Source organism: Polypterus senegalus, chromosome 6 (genome assembly GCF_016835505.1).
Source record: "Polypterus senegalus isolate Bchr_013 chromosome 6, ASM1683550v1, whole genome shotgun sequence".
Classification (NCBI taxonomy): domain Eukaryota; kingdom Metazoa; phylum Chordata; class Cladistia; order Polypteriformes; family Polypteridae; genus Polypterus; species Polypterus senegalus.
In genome coordinates this window covers 66,510,614-66,527,875 of record NC_053159.1, presented here as the reverse complement: position 1 = coordinate 66,527,875, position 17,262 = coordinate 66,510,614, and the positions used below count along the sequence as shown (strand labels likewise).

At 36.3% G+C, this 17,262-nt stretch overlaps 1 long non-coding RNA gene across 1 annotated transcript in view; it reads left to right on the top strand.

Moving 5' to 3' along the window:
* The window catches only part of LOC120531122, a 124,106-nt gene extending 107,478 nt beyond the window's left edge, over positions 1–16,628 (top strand). The window contains exon 3 of the long non-coding RNA XR_005634063.1: positions 16,570–16,628. This is a non-coding gene — a long non-coding RNA (uncharacterized LOC120531122). The remainder of the gene's footprint in view (positions 1–16,569) is intronic.
* Positions 16,629–17,262: the final 634 nt, after the last annotated feature.

Here is a 17,262-nt window from a genome sequence, read left to right as displayed (position 1 = left end):
AGAATTAGTGATGAGTGAGTGAGTGAGCCAGTCAGTGCTTTTTTTTAGTATAGATTAATTTTGTAGTCTTAATAGTAGCAGAAGTACTGTACAGAGGTGTGAAAAACTATTTGCCCCCTTCCTGATTTCTTATTCTTTTGCATGTTTGTCACACAAAATGTTTCTGATCATCAAACACATTTAACCATTAGTCAAATATAACACAAGTAAACACAAAATGCAGTTTTTTAATGTTGGTTTTTATTATTTAGGGAGAAAAAAAATCCAAACCTACATGGCCCTGTGTGAAAAAGTAATTCCCCCCTTGTTAAAAAATAACCTAACTGTGGTGTATCACACCTGAGTTCAATTTCCGTAGCCACCCCCAGGCCTGATTACTGCCACACCTGTTTTAATCAAGAAATCACTTAAATAGGAGCTTCCTGACACAGAGAAGTAGACCAAAAGCACCTCAAAAGCTAGACATCATGCCAAGATCCAAAGAAATTCAGGAACAAATGAGAACAGAAGTAATTGAGATCTATCAGTCTGGTAAAAGTTATAAAGCCATTTCTAAAGCTTTGGGACTCCAGCGAACCACAGTGAGAGCCATTACCCACAAATGGTAAAAACATGGAACAGTGGTGAACCTTCCCAGGAGTGGCTGGGAAATATTTTTTCACACCACTGTATATGCTGTTTAAGTTCTCCCGCGGATAAATCTGGGCTTGATTTTACAGTATAATTTCCGGTATTTTGTAATGTTGGTCGTTTAACACTAGAATTACCAGAGCCTACGAAAAAACTCGTAAATCCGTCCCACCTTAAATCGCTTTTTAAAACCATTCTCACCTCTCCGCCAGTGTCTTTTGTTAATCTAAATGTGCTGATAAAAGAAAAGCTGCAAGTAGCCGGCTATTCCATCCCCCACCGACTTCGAACGTGCACAAACTTCTCCCAGCTCATGCCTTGATTGATTTTCTGGGAGTGAAGTGGAGTTTTAGAGTGGAAATAATAGATCGTTGTTTGGAACACACGCATTTCATGTCTGTTCCATTTCTACAGTAATCTGTGTAAACACATTTTTATAACAGAAACGTTTTTTATATTCTACTAGTAGATGACAAAATGTAGGCATAAACTATATAATGTATGAAGCCTGAAGTCCAAATATCAAAAGAAATATTTTCACAGAAGGTACAAATCTAACACAACAATTGTGCTTTTATTTAAAAATATAACTGCAGAAACAAAAAGCCGCCTTAACATACGTCCTTGACGCCCGTTTATTATGACTGCCTCCGTGGCGCAATAGACTCAGTTGCCGACTGGGAATCAAAAGGTCGCGAGTTCGATCTTGCATCTCTCTGTTTTGTGAAGTAAACTGCTATTTTAGAGTAGTAATTCAGTGTGTAACAGCCAGTGTAATTTATGATACTTGTAAAGGTTAGCTTTGTTTTTTTTTTTTTGGTCAGCTTTATTATCTCGGCGGCGTTCACGAGCCCAAACACACCCACCCAAGATCTGATACTGCTGTTTTCACATAGACGTGCTGTAACAGAGGTAAACTCGGCTCCCTTCTACATTGGAGCAAGAATGCACATACCATTGCTTGCATACTAAAGTGTCAGCAGGCACGTTTCGTGGAATTACACACATTTTTGCGCATGCCCTCTGCACACTACTTGTGACTTTAGGCTTTAGGAAGTAATTAAATAAATAAAGGTAAATCGTGTCATAAAATGATTTCTTCAAAACATCACATATATTCGTCTCTTTCTTTTTTTAAAATGTGCGTTGATCACTGCCAGCATGTTGTACCATACAGCAGCTGGCTACCTGCATGTTCTTGTGTGCACTGAATAAGAGGCAAATATACAGTCTGACTGAGAGAATCAGACTGAAAAAAAGCAAACATTTAGAAATGCCATACTTTTACAGCTGATCGGACGCTGTTTGTTTTCAAATAATATTGCATTTGTGCGATGATGTTTTCACATATATTGTCTCTTTCTTTCAGGTGTGTAATAGAAACCACAGCATAGAGAGAAATGCAATATTATTTGAAAACAAACAGTGTTATTTATTTGGCACGGACATGCTCAAACAATACATGTGTAATGCCACGAAAAGTGCCTGCTGACACTTTAGTATGCAAGCAATGGTATGTGCATTCTTGCTCCGATGTAGAAGGGAGCTGAGTTTACCTCTGTTACAGCGCGTCTATGTGAAAACAGCAGTATCAGATGTGGAGTTGGGGTGTGTTTGGGCTCGTGAACGCGGCTGAATTAATAAAACTGACTAAAAAGAAAACCAAAGCTAACCTTTACAAGTATCATAAATTACACCGGTTGTTACAGACTGAAATCAAATGTATGGTTTTTATTCTAAAATAGTAAGACTAAGAGCAGTTTACTTCTCAAAACAGAGTAGTGCAGGATCGAACTCGCAACTTTTTGATTCCCAGTCGGCGGCTTATTCTATTGCGCTACAGAGGCAATCATAATAAACGGGTGTCAATGTCGTATGTTAAGCCGGCTTTTTGTTTCTGCAGTTTTATTTTTGAATAAAAGTGCAATTGCTGTGTTAGATTTGTAGCTTTTATGAAAGTATTTGTGTGATACTTCAGGCTTCATACATTATATAGTTTATGCCTACATTTTGTCATATACTAGTAGAATATAAAAAACATTTCTGTTTTAACAATGTGTTTGCACAGATTACTGTAGAAACGGAACAGACACTCTAAAACTCCACTTTACTCCCAGAAAATCAATGAAGGCATGATCTAGGAGAAGTTTATGCACTTTCTAAGTCGGTGGGGGGATGGAATAGCCGGCTGCTTTTCAGGCTCATTTTTATCAGCACATTTAGATGACAAAAGACGCTGGTGGAGAGCTGTGAACGATTTTAAGAAGTGATTTAAGGTGGGATAGATTTACGAGTTTTTTCGTAGGCTCTGGTAATTCTAATGTTAAGTCGAATGCAGAAAACTCACACTATTGATCAAAGAGATTATTGCAGGTGCTGGTCATAAAATTAGAATATCATAACAAAGTTGATTTATTTCAGTAATTCCATTCAAAAAATGAAACTTGTATATTAGATTCATTCATTACACACAGACTGAAAAAGAATTTCAAAAAAGAATTTTTAGAAATGTTGGCCAACTGAATGGTATGAACATGAAAAGTATGAGCATGTACAGCACTCAATATTTAGTTGGGGCTCCTTTGGCCTGGATTACTGCAGCAATGCGGCGTGGCATGGAGTCGATCAGTCTGTGGCACTGCTCAGGTGTTATGAGAGCCCATGTTGCTCTGATAGTGGCCTTCAGCTCATCTGAATTGTTGGGTCTGGCGTATTGCATCTTCCTCTTCACAATACCCCATAGATTTTCTATGGGGTTAAGGTCAGGTGAGTTTGCTGGCCAATCAAGAACAGGGATACCATGGTCCTTAAACCAGGTACTGGTAGCTTTGGCACTGTGTGCAGGTGCCAGGTCCTGTTGGAAAATGAAATCTGCATCTCCATAAAGTTTGTCAGCAGCAGGAAGCATGAAGTGCTCTAAAACTTCCTGGTAGATGGCTGCGTTGACCTTGGACCTCAGAAAACACAATGGACCAACACCAGCAGATGACATGGCACCCCAAACCATCACTGACTGTGGAAACTTTACACTGGACCTCAAGCAATGTGGATTCTGTGCCTCTCCTCTCTTCCTCCAGACTCTGGGACCTTGATTTCCAAAGGAAATGCAAAATTTACTTTCATCAGGGAACATAACTTTGGACCACTCAGCAGCAGTCCAGTCCTTTTCGTCTTTAGCCCAGGTGAGACGCTTCTGACGCTGTCTCTTGTTCAAGAGTGGCTTGACACAAGGAATGTGACAGCTGAAACCCATGTCTTGCATATGTCTGTGCGTGGTGGTTCTTGAAGCACTGACTCCAGCTGCAGTCCACTCTTTGTGAATCTCCCCCACAGTTTTGAATGGGTTTTGTTTCACAATCCTCTCCAGGGTGCAGTTATCACTATTGCTTGTACACTTTTTCTACCACATCTTGTCCTTCCTTCGCCTCTCTATTAATGTGCTTGGACACAGAGCTCTGTGAACAGCCAGCCTCTTTAGCAATGACCTTTTGTGTCTTGTCCTCCTTGTGCAAGGTGTCAATGGTCGTCTTTTGGACAACTGTCAAGTCAGCATTCTTCCCCATGATTGTGTAGCCTACAGAACTAGACTGAGAGACCATTTAAAGGGTTTTGCAGGTGTTTTGAGTTAATTAGCTGATTAGAGTATGGCACCAGGTGTCTTCAATATTGAACCTTTTCACAATGTTCTAATTTTCCATGATACTGAATTTGGGACTTTCATTAGTTGTCAGTTATAATCATCAAACTTAAAAGAAATAAACATTTGAAATACATCAGTTTGTGTGTAATGAATGAATCTAATATACATGTTTCACTTTTTGAATTACTGAAATAAATCAACTTTTTCATGATATTCTAATTTTATGACCAGCACCTGTATATGCTAACGCCCACCTGAGAGAGTAACCATGGAGCACACTGCCTTTTTTTCTATGTATTGTGCCTATGTGACCACACAATAATTCCCATACTATTGTTTTGTGTTTTTTGTATATCACACCCTCATTCACTTTTATTGTAAGAGTATCCCTTATCTACGATGGAGTGTTTGATCAGAAGAAAATATGAAGCTTGTTTTAAATTAAAAGTCGTTGAAGTGATGAAAGAAATGAGTAACTGAGGGGTCTAACAAAATTTGACGTGACTGAGAAACTGGTGTGAAATTGGAGGAAGAAAGAATTTTTTTTTTTTTTTGAATATCAAGTGTCGTATGTTTTAAAGTCGGGGTATGATTTTATGATCGATTTTTTTGGGTTTCAAGACCCAACTTATACGTGAGTATACAGTATATTGTAATCACATATTTTTTGTAATACAGACTAATTGGTATAAGATACTACATAAAGTCAAGATTTACTCATAGTCAGTATCAATAATGTTGCTGGTAATCAACAAAAACACAGACACAACAGTTGATTAAAATACAGCAAAAGTTAAATGTTAAGGGTCATTGGTTGTGTGTTTTTTTTTTACAATTAAGTTTAAAGCACAACGAAGTAAGCAGTCTTTAAAAACCGACTTTTCAGTTGTGACGCACGACCGCGTGCACCATAGCAATCTGTTTTACACGCTACATACAGCTATTCGCATCCGCAACAAACATGCGTCTTCTTAGATGCTCCTGCAGGAACACAGAAGGCGTTTTTCTGCCCACCAACACTCCTTTTTTACCGGCTGGCGTCTACCGTCGCTCTCTAGGCATTCACACTGCCTGCCCATTTGCCTGACGCAAAAACTCACCGACCACCCAGTTAGTCCCTTTCGTCTGTGGTAAGAGTCCACATGCACGTCTGAGCCACGCGGCGTATGTTATGCTGCAGGTTCACTACTGTGTTGTATTCTGCTCTCTCCAGAGTTCCATCTTTTCATTCACTTTCTGTTGTATTCTCACACCAACCCGTTTTAGACACCCGCGTCTTTCCAGAAGTGTTTAGCATTCAATAAATAATTATGCATGACATTGAGCATGTGTCTACCCGGGCGTGGGTAAGCCATTGAACCCCATTCGGGCTGCAAACCTTGAATTCCCACTAAGTGCGACTCATACACTCCTACTGCTTACGTCCCAACCCTTTGTACACACCCCCCTCCCACCTCGCTACTACCGTGGCCGGCTGTCTTAGTGGATTATATATAGAAAAGCAGCCAGATCCGCACAGAGCAATGAAAAGTCTACGTCAGTCACACGTACATCTGGACTGCTTAAAGACGACGACTCAAGTGATAAGTTGGAGGTGGGCACATGAGCGGGCATGACGGACGGAGCTGAATGGATGTCCTTCTCCTCTCCTCCCGTTCCAACCTCCGCGCCGTGCACCCCCATCCCTCCGTCTGGCAGGAGGAGGCGCGAGGACGGTCCGCCAGTTTTCAGTCACGGACGATTGTGTGTTGGTTTGTTTCGTGCATTTTTGCAATGTTGCTTTTCTTGCTGATTTATTACATTACCGATTTTTCAAATGTTACTTTTCTCCCTGTGCTTAAAATCATTAAAAAACTGGCCTGATTATGCAGTGTATGGTACTCCGCGGGTTGGCTAGTATAATATAGTTGTGTGAATGGAGTCAAGACTGGTGGAATAAAATCCTATTTGGTTTGTTTAATAACTGTAACTGGGTGTCCAGTCTCACCACACACTGTTCTATATTTGTGAAAAACTACATTTTCTGTAAAGACAAAACGTTTTAAAGATAAAGAAGTGTACTTTAAAAAAAAACAGGATTAGTAAATGGTGTATTCACACACTATTGTTTTTTTTTTCACAAAATTGTGTGTTTTGAAATTTTAATAAAGAAACGTATCAAGGGTTATTCAGTTCTTTTATGAATGTCTGTAAACCCAATTTACTGGTTTTTACTACAGGGCTTGAAATTCGGCTTTGGATTACATGTATCCCGCACAAAGTTAGTAATTCCCACAACTTTTTTTATGCACAAATTTTCTTCGTGTAATTACTTAGTAAGCTCTCTTTCTTACCTGTTGGAAGAATATTCATCATATTTTTTAACTATTTTATAATTATGCCACATATGTTACTTGTTGTATGTTACTTATTGTTATATGATTTTTTTTGTTTTTTAAGTGTTTACGTTTTGTTGTGGTTGAATGCATAGTATGTGTCCTTTATGTTGCCATTGCTCTTGATTGGAACTCGCAGCTACAGTGCATAATTCAACAATTGGCTGTTCGGTTGAGTTGTGTAAGTGTACAGTAGATGTTAAGAACATGGGCCTGCAATGTTCTTTGATTACACTGCTCTTTAGTAGAATCTTGATTATACTTTTCTAAATTGATTGTTAAAAACAGACTGACGTATATTTTGCCAGTCCAATAATACAGAAATTCAGGAACTTGGATTGTTTAATTTGATTCATAATCGGGTTCATTCTTTTTTATTTGACAAAAAGGCAGCTGTCAGTTCATGGTTGTGTTGAGAAATTTGAAGAAACACACAATTATTAATTCTTTAAAATGTTTATAGTGGGCTGATTACCTTTCAAAATGAATCTTGACACAAACAGATCACAGGATAATTGCCACATTATGAAAATTGGCTGCAGTAGGCTGTCAACTATCTAACTGTGAAAAGAAGAACATTTCAGGAGAAAAATTATTATTTTTCTAAAATTCAGTTTTGCATTCTGTTATGGCCATTTGGAAATTTAGAAAAGCAAATATGTTTACTGGCAAACTAATATTAGTCAGTTATTCCTGAAACCACTCCAATTAAGAGGAGCAGGGAGCTGAGCCTATTCTTACAGCTTTGGTCACAATGCAGGAAAAGATGCTGGATAGGGAACAGGGACTCACTCACACACTCACATTCACGCTAGGGCCATATAACCAAGGTGGACCTATTATAAACCTATTATTTACTTCCAATACTGAAAGTACTAAGGTGCTGGTTCTGTGTTATTTTAAAAACTGGGTATTTCTGTACTTTTTTTTGTATTGTTTAGCCTTAGTCCTGACCTGTTACTTTGACAACTTTGGAATGATGTACTTTATCCAACAAAAATTGCAAGCTTAGGTATTTACCCATTATCCACACTTTTTCTTCGTAACCAGTGGCTTACTTCACAGTCTGGTATTTAAGCTCCTGCTGTTAACTTTATATCCTTTGTTACTCATTGTTTATTATTTCTACATTTTCCAGACTGGAAGAGTTTTGGTTTTGAGAATGAAACAAAAGTATCTTTTGATACATAGTTTAAGTATACCTAATGTGAAATTCCATAATCTGAAATGCTCCAAAATGGTGATACAAGCGGAAAAATCAACACCAGGGGTCTCTTTCCTAAAACGTTGCTTGGATTTGATCGTGAAAATGCCAACAGATCTTGTTTTTATATTCACACAAATACTTGACTTAAATGTTGATACATTTTCTACTGGAAACTGTTTGCTCTTTCTAATAATGGTGTTTTACCCTTGCTTATTTCAACAATTGTGCAAACAGGCTACATCAGATCTCAGAGAGAAAGAGAGGAACGAAAGTACTCGGCTATAACAGCCAACCCCTTACCTATAACTTGGAATACCTGAGGTTTCTTGCTCTAATATCAAGTCATACTCCTTACAAGATGTCTTATTTTCCCAACACGATGAAATAACCAGAGAAACGGATATGTCAACTTATAAACATATATATATATATATATATATAAATAAAACTTTTATATATAACATTTAATAATAAATGCCCCCAAACAATTAACAAATGCACACAACACACATACTAAATAGATATAAAATACATGGCAGTTGAAAAAGTGATGAAACAATGTGTCCCAAAATAAAGTCCGGCGGTATAGAAACTGGTTGCCGTGTTATGGTGCTTCCTCCCGACAACAAAACGACCTCACCGTAAACATCTTGGCAACGGTTGGAATGACTTCAATACCGGGGTTTCTTGGCTCTGGCTGTCGTGATGACTGATTGGTAGATGAGAAAGCAGGCAGTGCAGTAAAGCAATGAATAGCAGTCTTGAGTTTGTAGGTGGCTGGATAAATTATTGTCGTCTTTTCTTTTCCTCTCTCTCTCCGCCTCTCTTGTCGCCTCTCGCTCTTCTTTTTTAAATGTCCCGGATGTAACTGTTGTGTAAACAGGTGCTTTCCGACCTGGGGCTGCGGTCTATCGCCATCATCCGTCCCCTCTGCATTTACGGGGACAACATTCACTGACGTACGCATAACGGACAGTAAACACATAGAATATACTACTGTATTACTATGTAGCCCCGCTACAAGCTATCTGATAAACGTTAAATGCAATGCATTTTGTTATATAAGTATTAAGATGGATTAAAACAAAAATCTGTAATCTTAAACTTGGAGAAAACAGATTCTGATACCTGTCATTAAGTTATCTATAGTAATCACAACACAAAGTACAGTGCATCACACAGTATTTGTGATCTCTAACCTTTTCTGCTGCTGCCTCCATGGTAATGTATAAGAATTTCCTGCTTGAGATAGGAGTAAATATCAGCCATTATGGGAGCATGGTTGCACTTTTTAGGTTTAGGTAGCATATTAGTCCCAGAGCCATGCTGGCTAACAGATTGGGAGGATGACTTGTATAATGGCCACAAGTTTTTTTTACAATAATATTTTAATGACTTTATTTTATCCCTCTATGTGGAAGCTGGGATAATGGAAAAACTACAGGAGCATGAATACCAATACCTATGCAGTGGAAAATTGGGTCAAGTTCTCCTCCACAAAGTTAACAGTATTGATTTGGTATTTCTGAAGTTAGGGATGCAGTTCAGCTGAACAAATAAAAAGTGAGAACCACTCCATGTGGATTGTAGAATATCTCTTTCTCTCATAAAATCCAAAATGCTGATACTATGAAGAGATATAAATTTCAGTTTATGATCAAAGTATGAACAAAGAAAAGAAAAACAAATATAGTTATGCAAGAATGTTAGGTGGCTACATGTTGCCTTGATCAGGTAGTGGTGATGCAAAATGCTAACACAGAAGAACTGGAAAAGACAGCAGAGAACAGTAGAGATTAGTAAGGATTGCAAACTCCTGAAGAATATGATTAATTCTATGCCTATAATAGTACAACTAAAATATAGCTACAAAAGGGCACATTAGGTTTTTTTTTTTTTTCTTCTTTTTTTCAGCATTTTTTTTGAGGTGCCACAGTAATAGCCTGGAAAATTTCTGTAGGTAAAGTATTCCAGATTTTAGGTGGATAACATCAAAAGGCTACCTCACCACTTCTTTTACGCTAGTCTCCTGGAGTTATGAGCAGACCACCATTAGAAGATCTAAGGATATGTCTTGGGAGTGTAGGGTTACAGGCATTCCAAAATATAGAAAGGGGCTTAGTAGCCTCTAAGGGTGTCACACATTTAAAAGTAAATAAAGTGCCAAAAAGGGCAGTCCTCCATAAACATTAACCATAGTTTAGAAATGTTTACATTCATTTAAACAACATTGCACTTGAAGTAATGCACTTGCTCAAAAACATCTGACACTGTTATTCTCACAGTAAAATGCAAATCTCTAAACTAATTACTTTAACCTAAAGCAGTGCTTTCCAAACCTTTTTCCAAGGCAACCCCTGCCGGAAGTTTAAAACTTCTGCCTGATACTGCAATATAATAGACAAGAAAACTTATTGAATAAATATTTGAGATTAAAGGATCAAGTTTAGAAAGTGAATGGGTGTTTTTCTTTTAATGGTTAATCTTTTAAATGTCTTTTGGGAGAATTCTTGGGTGTCAAGAAAAAATTAATATTTTACTATTTTCATGTCTTATTTACTGTGCATATTTCTTTTAGAAAAATCTTGTTAGAAAATTGAATTTGTGTTATTTTCATCTTAAGAAGATGTTCTATGAAAGCTGACAGTAAATTTTACTAAATGATGTCAAAACATGCCACGTTTCAAGAAAGTGTTCAGTTTATCTTCAACAGATTTTTTATGAATACAGTACTTTATTCTTGTGTATAATGATGGAGCTGGAAGCTCTGCACTATCATATTATCATGAGAAACTTATGCTCTGTCATATATTGTATGTTTCATGTATTACATTAACTGATGTGCAAGATGTACAGTGCAGTATGCAATTTGACAAGTATATAAAAAAAACTTGTTAGACTTGTCCACAGTTTTCATATGGAAAAACTAAAAAAAAATCTAATAAAATAATGTAAAGCTAAAACTACAAAGTATTTTTGGACTAGAAAAATAGTTTTTGTTAATTGTACTTTTTTAAATTTCATGTATGTTCATATACTGTATATGGTAGCAGCTGCTAGTTTATTGAGTAAAACATTGCATCAGTAATGTTAGCTTTGATCGTATAATTGATTCATATAACAGTTTGTGTGTCTGGTTTTGTGTGTCTTCTTTTCTATCTGTGTTTACTCTGACTCCCTCCATCTACACGTAATGGTGTTTGTTTTGTCTCAATTTGCATCAGTACATTGTGATATCCTCTAATATCATCATCTATCAAGATAATAAAAATGGAATTTAAAATATATAAATTGTTGACCTTGCAATCACCCAGTTCCCATAAAAATATATTGGGTGCGAACTACCTAAACTGAAGCACCAACACGTCCAATTTAGAATAACATGTCTTTTAGGAGAGAAAGGCCATATAGACAATACTACATGATTTGAACACAGTGAGAGTCAACACTTCTCCTGTATTAGAAGTGAGCACACCACAGTCATTTGAATGAAATGTGCCAGCTCTTGCCCTTTCATTTTGTTGTCTGTAAAGGAAATGGCAAGGTTCTTAGGAAGGTTGGTAGAAAACGTGGAACTATAACTCTTCAACGTTGTATTAGACAAAGAAAACTTGAATAATACAATATTGTTTGTTTTGAATTGAGTGACATTCATTGAAACGAACAAACCATTCAGAGACAAATAGAAGGTGGTGGTTTGGAATGGCCCCTGGGTTGTACCAAGTGGTTTTGGGATTGGCTGTTGCTTCCTGTAGTCATAAATTGGATTTGTGGGGTAAAAATAGATATAAATATGGATACAAAAATGCAATTTAAAATTTTTTTTTTTTTTTACTTATTAGGCCTGTGTACAGTTTTCAATGTTTAAATCAGTGCTTGAATTGTTGAATTTTTAGTGTAGATATTGTGCTCTAAACTTCTTATGTGATTCTTGTGAACTGCATATTGCTTTGAAGTCGGCATGCAGAATCACCTAATTGTCTGTCAAACAAATTTTTGGAACACAATTGGCCATAAAAACCACAATGGGTGCACCTTCAGCATATATGTAAATGATGTCTTTAAAGGTATATATATGGCTGTTATTCCTCCTTTGAATTTCATAGGCAGAGGTGTGGATAGTAATAAATTTTTAAAGTCACACATTCTTTACGTAATCCATGTTTTGACAGCCAGAACCAGTACAGAAGTTTTTGCAAGCCCATATGGAGTACTTATAAAAGTTGTTTTCTTCTTCAGAAAGAAAAGAATGTCTTTTAGATTTTCAACAACAGGAACAAGAAAAGGTGTAATAGCTTATTGTTCATCTACAATGTGCGTAAAAACCTGTTTTTTTTATTGATTAAAATGTATTAAATATCAAGGTCTCAATTTTATTTTTGCTGTGGGGATGGGTTTCTGTAGTAGCAAAACATAACACATGGAAAGAGATTTTATCAATCAATTTGTGTTAGTTTTATTTGTGATTACAGAATGCTTATTATCTCTTAATGTCTGCACATACTAGATTTTCAAATTGAGATTGTGTTTTCATTATTTAAAAAATTATTAAACCAGTTAGTGCTATCGTGATTAAAATTCATACATAATACCAATGCCATTTGACTAATTTAAGTGTTTACTGGCTCAAAATACCTTCATCTAAAACAAATCTTTAAATTTATTTTGTAACCTTGAAGCAGGTCTGAGACAGATTTTTCATTTAGGAAAAAGTGATTAATAATACTTAGTGAAGATTCATTTAATTAAAAATAGTCTGTACTATCCATGACTTAAGAATTTCTGTGAACATTGACGGCTCTCAAAGCATCTCACATAGGGGATGAGACATTTGTAACTGCATACATTTATGAAATTATCCAGAATTAGCCTTATAACAGGACTTGTTTGATTTCATTCATAATGTTTGCATCATGACTGGTAATATTTGCAGACTACATCTTGGTCATTCACAAACTATGCAAAAATATATTGTATGTGTATTCCCAGCTCTCATCTTATTTTAGTTGTTGTACTGACAGACACTCCAGTGTTTTCAAAAACCTAACAGCGCCACAAATTCAGTGTTTGCCAATTTATTTTTAGCAATGAAGTAGTCTGTTTTTAGCAGCCCTATTAAATGTATATTCCTGTGAGGCTGAGCTGCCGCTAATGCTTTAGAAATGTCATCAGACTAGTTTGCCTTGTGCTTCTGTTTCAAAGCAGCATCATGAGCTAAGCTACATGGTCAATTTTTAAATGTCTGAAACATCTTATAAATTTTTATTTTAGAGTGAACTTGTTATAATCAAAAATGATTGTATAATCACATTCGCAAACATGTACAAAAATATATTGTATTTCTATTTCTGAACTTGCACTGTGAAATAAGCCTGACTTGAAAATGACTATAATACATAGATTATTAAATAAGAGTTGTGACAAATGTTACAAGAATGTGATTGCTTGATTGTGTGCTTGAGTCAAATTACTTTTTATTGTTTTTTTACTTTGTGTGTTTTGTTTTTTTCCCATCGTGGCATGCAATAAACACTAAACAACATCCTTTCCAGATTAATTTTGGAGAAATACTGTGGGATAGTTTCAGCCTCTCTGCAGTTGTATATGACAGAACTATTAGAAGTCTCTTGAACAATTTAAATAAATGTAGTTTTAGCATTGTCTCAATCTGTTTATCTATTTTCTGAATTTTAATAACTTTTTTTTACTGCCTTTTGGCTAAGTGAGAGTTTTTGATCCTTATATAGAATCATGTTATAGCTGTTGCACATAATTAAAATTGTGACCTGTTCATTTTTCTTTTCCTATTTTTGTTTCACTGCCACTTTCTTGCATGGCCAATGTGTGCCCAAAAATTGTAACTCTATGAATTCAATGAGTTATACTTTATTTACTTATAGTTTGTGTCCATTTATTGCATTTTGTTTGGGGTGTTCATTCTACTCATTCCACTTGCATCTTTTGTTGTGTGAGGTATGGTAGTATTGTGGTTAGCACTGCTGCTTCACAGCGCATATATCACATTTTTGGCCACAGTAATCAGTGCAACACAGTTGGCAGACACTTTCCTAGCCCTAAGGGACACCTAAAAAACCATTGCATCATTATAATCCATTCAAAACCACTTCAGTTCTTCCTTCCCCATTGACTTTAATGCATTTTGCAGAGTTCTGCGAAGTTCAGGAATATTTCTGTGATTTCAGTGAACTCACAGTGAAGCAAACTCCATGGGGTTTACTCATCACTGGTTCTTTAAATGTGTCTCCTGCAAGAATAATATAGTTTTAGTGTATGATTTTTAAAGATCTAAGATTTGAAAGCACAATTCTGTATTAAGTTCATGATTGAGACCTGTAATATTCTAGCGTACAAATTTTAATGATCAATATTATATGGGTTTTGTATTTTAGAGTTAATTTTCCAAAATAATAAAAGAAAAATGATATATTTTTTAGAATTTTTATTTTATTGGAAACTAGCTGATTACCCAGTGGCTTCGCTCACTGAGTGCAAGTAAAATGTAGTATATAAATTATTAAACAGTAAAATATTAACATGTAAGAAGTAAAGATACATTGAGCAGTACTGGAGTGCTTTCGGGTAAAGTACATTTTAAAGGCGCTATAACATAACAGGTAAGTAGCACTAACAGCAGCTTAAATGTATTTGGATCATCTCTCGGTAGCAGATCCCTTGTGAAAGGTGCTGCACGACCGCTGTGGGTATAGAACTTACATTTTCTATGCGATCCTGCAAATTTTTGCCTGACAACCTTGCACTACGTGCCTGTGATTTAAGAGAAAAATTATTCTGAGAAATGTGGACACTGCCCTTCCGCGCTTAACGGGCAGAAGGTCCAAACAATTTCTAAGAATAAAATTTACATGAAGAGGTTGGTACATCTTCTTAGATGTAAACCCTACATCTTCTTAAAAGAATTCATCACAAAGCAACCTTGAATGTTGCAGGGTCTTAGTGACCTGAACTTGCCTTAAGGGACAGTAAGTAGTCGTGAAGCGCAATTTACAAAGAGAGTTTTGCTTCAAAGGCGGCGATCACACTCATTCTCAATGATTTCCACTCCCCCAGGAGCCGACGCGGCACTGGAAATGTCACAAACAGTGCGAAGAGAGGACGCCACCGAAACTGTGAAGCTCTCGACCCAGCAGAGCAGCCCGACATTCCATGCCTCTGAGCGTCCACTTTGTTCTCACGACCCCTCGCCACTGAAGGCGGTGTCGTCTTCACATTGTTTACAGCTCGGTGCAGTTAAAAAGTAGAAAGACACAAAGCTGTTTTCCTCTTCTCTTCTACTATCAAGAACTGCCAATTAAAAAAAAAAAAAGTTATAATGTGGCAGTTTCCGCGACAGTCACGTAGACGAATAAATAAAACTTCTCTGTCAGAACGTGCCTGGCGGCAGACGGCTCAGCCCTGGAGTCCAGAGAGGAGGGTTGGGAGAGGGCGATGCGGGGCGCACTTCTATGGGATAGATGGCGTGTTTGTGTTTACTTCTTTTCAATATCAGTAAAGTAACTCTTACACAAATAATAACAATTCATAAAGACAACATAAAAATGGCAAGATTAGATGGGATACCCTGTGCCGAAATAAGCATTGTTGGGATTGTTTCTCCATTTTTATTTTTAACGATTTGTATAGTAAAATTCAGTAACATTGAAAAATAGATTAGGACAATAAAACAAAACAAACTAAGTAGGCTGGCTATTTTTGAGCCTGCTCTGTAGCAATGTGATATAGTGACCAGAATATTGGACTTTAAACCATTAGCTTTCCTACTTCATTTTATGCCTGTGCTCTTTAGTTGCTTAAGATATAAACTTTCTTAACAATGAACTTAGTATGTGGAACATGACTGCCATAAAAAGATATTCTTTCAAGACTACTTTTACAAGGGAAATAGTAAGCATTTCACTGTACATTGTATACCTAATAGTAGACTTGAAATTGATTTTGAAGTAGATGCTTTAAACCTCTTTATAGATTCTGAAAGGCCAACCCTGAAATAAAGCCTAACATTTCCACTATTTATTTGTTTGTTTGGTTTGTTTTGCCTCTTAGGCACTCATAATTCAGCAATTTCATGTCCAGTCATATTCATAAGTACCTGCTGAGCGGTATTTCCTTTTGTTGAAAATTATTCTAATTATCTCTTCACTCTATTACTAGCAGTAAGATAACCTCTGCCCATTTGACCAATATTTTGACTTTGCAACACACAGTGGGGGTAGAGCACTGTAGTATTCTTTCATAAGTTGTATTCTAAACATTTTTGCACTGTTCATGACCTGCTACAAATGCGATACCCTATGTATTATTTATATATTATTTATTGTAATTTATATTCATTTGTTTGTGTTTACAATTTGTGGGGTTAGAAAATTTGAAGCTCACTTTATTACTTTTGATTTCAGCATCCCATTGCTATTAAATGTGAATGAAGGGAAAACCTGGAATAGTGGGATTACTTATGGTCTATTTTCTCACTTTACACTTTAGGGTAGAGAAAAATCAAGCAAACTGACACCTTTTAGTGGCTAACAAAAGGTGTCATTTTGCTTGGCGCTTCTCTACATTCATAATGGCTAATACGGTACAACACCTTAGTACTATACACTTCAGGGTATTAAAGGTTGATGCCTGTGTTCTGTATCTAATAGCTTAAAACTTAGCACTTTTTTTTGTTTCTTTTTTAGATGATCATGGTAACAGCAATGGCAGTCATGTAAAAATTTTCCTACCCAAGAAGCTGCTTGAATGTCTACCAAAATGCTCTTCGCTACCAAAGGAAAGACACCGGTGGAACACAAACGAGGTAAATGATGATGCTTATTTTATCATATACAGAGCTTTCTTTGCTTCAGGTGTTTGTGATATTTGTGTTTTTCTTGGGGAATAGCCCTGAGATTTCTTGGATCCTGTTGAACAGTTGAACTTTTTGTTTTTTGTCAGAATTGTGTGTATGAATGGTTGAGTAATGGGTTTTTAAAATTGTATTCTAGATACTCTGATGAAACGCACTTTCTTGGACTGATTTTATATGCTTGCTAAGATTCCTTTCGTTACTTGCTTCTTACATTTTTTTAAACTTTGCATTCAAAATGTTAAATGCTTTTTTGCTTACTAAATGAGCTGCCTCTCCAAAGTGACATGCCAAGAGCAAGAATACCAGCATTACTTCTGTTAATGTTGTGTCATTTTCACTGTGTGTTTCCTAGTAACCGTAAATTTTATTAAAGCATTTGGAACGAAGTTTGAATTAACTGTGAAAAACCAAGAAGTACTAATCTGATTTTGAATGATAATGTCTAAAAATATTTCATTAACAACAACATTTGGCTATTCAAAACTTGGTTGGAACAAAAATACACTGTCACTGTGACCCTGCA